The sequence below is a fragment of the Bombus huntii genome, unplaced genomic scaffold (assembly GCF_024542735.1).
Source record: "Bombus huntii isolate Logan2020A unplaced genomic scaffold, iyBomHunt1.1 ctg00000058.1, whole genome shotgun sequence".
NCBI classification, from domain to species: domain Eukaryota; kingdom Metazoa; phylum Arthropoda; class Insecta; order Hymenoptera; family Apidae; genus Bombus; species Bombus huntii.
Window position 1 is genome coordinate 1,161,247 of NW_026099319.1, and position 3,234 is coordinate 1,164,480.

General features: G+C 34.8%; 1 long non-coding RNA gene across 1 annotated transcript; it reads right to left on the reverse strand.

The window, feature by feature from the left end:
- Nucleotides 1-883: 883 nt before the first annotated feature.
- On the reverse strand, nt 884-2,001 carry LOC126875829 (uncharacterized). Its single transcript, XR_007693701.1, has 2 exons — nt 1,071-2,001; nt 884-997 (listed from the first exon to the last, which is right to left on the reverse strand). It is a non-coding gene; the product is annotated as an uncharacterized LOC126875829 (long non-coding RNA).
- Nucleotides 2,002-3,234: the final 1,233 nt, after the last annotated feature.

Sequence of the window (3,234 nt, forward strand, 5' to 3'; positions counted from 1 at the left end):
ACAGAAATTCTACCATCAAACACAAATATGTAAACACACATTAAACGCACAATAATCTAGAAACAAAACCTTCAATACTATGTTGTCACAATACAAGATATATATATATATATATATATATGAAATCAAATGATTGACACATAACCTCAAGTACACAACACTATATCACTAAAGAATCTAAATGAAAATCACCTTGCCAGAAATATATACATATATATGTGTGCGTGTGCGTGTTCTATCTTATTAAAAGAAATTAATATAAAATAAATAATTAACATTTCATTTCGTATGCACACTACACGGGCGAGAGAAATATACATATAAATACGTATATATATATATATATATATATGTATGTATGTGTGAGTACATATGTTTTATATTATCGAATACTCTATAAAATAAACTACTCAAAACAATAAATAGCGCAATCGTAGAATTACAAAACATTAACCATATTGAAGTGACACACAACATAAACATATATGTATATACGTATATTCACACGAGCTATACTATTGTCACTTTAAAACAATATTAATAAATAAATGTTCTAATTGCGGTAGAATAAGGAAAAACGAGCGACAGACGAAAAATTACTTCGATATCAAACAAAACTAAAGACCCGTTACTAAAACTTTACTGATGACATTTATGAGCAGCCATGTTGGATTTACACGCATCATGGCGACAGGAATATTAGGGATTAATGGAAAACAGGCGCGAGAAACAAATCATGAAAGCATATTGTTAACAATTTTCTTTAATAGACTCTATGAGCGACTACACTGTCAAATGCAAATGTAAAAATATATATAATTAATTAAAAAGGGGGAAATATAAAATTAAATATATTTAACAAACGTATAATAGATACATAGAAATATATATATATATATTTCGTACATAAAAACAAAATACATCTAAAAATAATATAATAAGAAACCTCTGATGGAAATGCCTCCGCAAACATTGTCCGAACGTCGATCACCAAAGCCTAGAGGAACAACAAAAGGGGAAAAACATTAAAATCTCAAAAACAACCATAATATGCGAATATCCAAACTTACGCAAAAATAACTCAAAGAAGGAGGTCCTTGTAGCGGGAGAGCAGCGGATGTCGCGCGTGTTGCCCGAGCGAGCATCGAAGTGATAATGATGCTGCGGCCGCCAACCCTTGCACGCACCGAAGAAACACAGATAATTCCCACGGTACAGCACGTGGGAGATTCTCGCGGGAAGGACTAGATCAGCATGGAATGCTTCGAGCCTCCTAGATGCTAGCTCAGCAGAAGCACAGGACTGATAGGAACTAAGTCGACGCATGGAACCCGCATTCTCTCACGTACGATTTCAAGAAATTCAAACTGCAACATCCTGATTCCCACGGAAGCATACCCCCAGTGGACCACCATCCCGTGGGGATGGCATTATAAATAAGCGTAGCAACATAGAGCGTGGGCTTTAATCTTGGTTCATCATTATAGTGATCATTGTTATTGCCGTTCGCTCATTATTGCATTCAAAGATTTGTATAAGTATTTTGCGTTTCGGGGTCTTTTAGTTTTTTCGGTAAAGACAAGAGAGTCGCGATTAAATAAAAGAAGAATTTTAAGTCCCCATTGCTGTATTAATTCAGTTAGCGAGTTATTCAATCTGTATCGAAATAGCTAAATAAAGTAAAGGTTGATAGAAAACTATATTCGAGATTAAATAATAAACCCAACAAACTTCGACGATCACCTGAGCAGCTGGAGTAATGGCACCCGACAGCACCTTCTCCTCAAGGTAAGAAAATAAATTTTTTAAAATTTCGTCTTCTCTGATAATTTCGAGAATCAAACCAGAACTTCCTATCATCAATCTCGTCTTATTTCCGTGAAGGGTTTTGAGAATAGAATCATTGTTTAACTTTAAACAAACGTAAAGATAAATTTATATAAAACAACAAAAATCTCACATCCCTATCTAATCCAGCAACACTAAAATATATATATCCAGCTAATAATATATATATATATAATAACCTAAGCAATTTTACATACAAATAGAAAATCTGTTCAACGAGGAAAAATATTTATTGTACCCAGCTTTAATCCTCTCCCGTGCTAGCATCCCTGCGCATAGCAGGTTAGCCGAAAAATGGAATTCGTTTACCAGTTGCATTAGGCGTCAGTTAACGCTACCCATTAAACGTAAAAGAAAATAATAAAAATAAAATATTTTGAAATAGTCCTTAGACAACATCTGGTGGCAGCAACTACCGTATTAATTAGAAATCTAAATCAGTATTAAATACACAATAATATCATTTCAATTTATTTCCCTTCCGATTAAATTCAAAACTCAAACTATAAAAAAAATTTTTTTCAGTAAAATTTAACTTTAGATTTGATCGATTTAAACAAACAAATTAATACGTAATATTTGCTTGTTTCGACGCCTAAACGGTAGTGCATTGCATTAGCACTGTGAAATGGAGTTCAACGAGTGCTTAAACGTCGAAATATCTCCAACGGGAAGGAAATGACGGCTATTTTTCGTCAAAATCGACGAAATCTTCGCGATTTGCGAGATATTTTGATTGTTTCGACGCTTAAACGGTTGCGCATTGCATTAGCACTGTGAAATGGAGTTCAACGAGTGCTTAAACGTCGAAATATCTCCAACGGGAAGGAAATGACGGCTATTTTTCGCTAAAATTTTCGAAATCTTCGCGATTTGCGAGATATTTTGATTGTTTCGACGCTTAAACGTTGTGCATTGCATTAGCACTGTGAAATGGAGTTCAACGAGTGCTTAAACGTCGAAATATCTCCAACGGGAAGGAAATGACGGCTATTTTTCGCTAAAATTTTCGAAATCTTCGCGATTTGCGAGATATTTTGATTGTTTCGACGCTTAAACGTTGTGCATTGCATTAGCACTGTGAAATGGAGTTCAACGAGTGCTTAAACGTCGAAAAATCTCCAACGGGCAGGAAATGACGGCTATTTTTCGTCAAAATCGCGATTTGCGAGATATTTTGATTGTTTCGACGGTTAAACGGTCGTGCATTGCATTAGCACTGTGAAATGGAGTTCAACGAGTGCTTAAACGTCGAAATATCTCCAACGGGAAGGAAATGACGGCTATTTTTCGCTAAAATTTTCGAAATCTTCGCGATTTGCGAGATATTTTGATTGTTTCGACGCTTAAATGGTTGTGCATTGCATTAGCACTGTGAAATGGAGT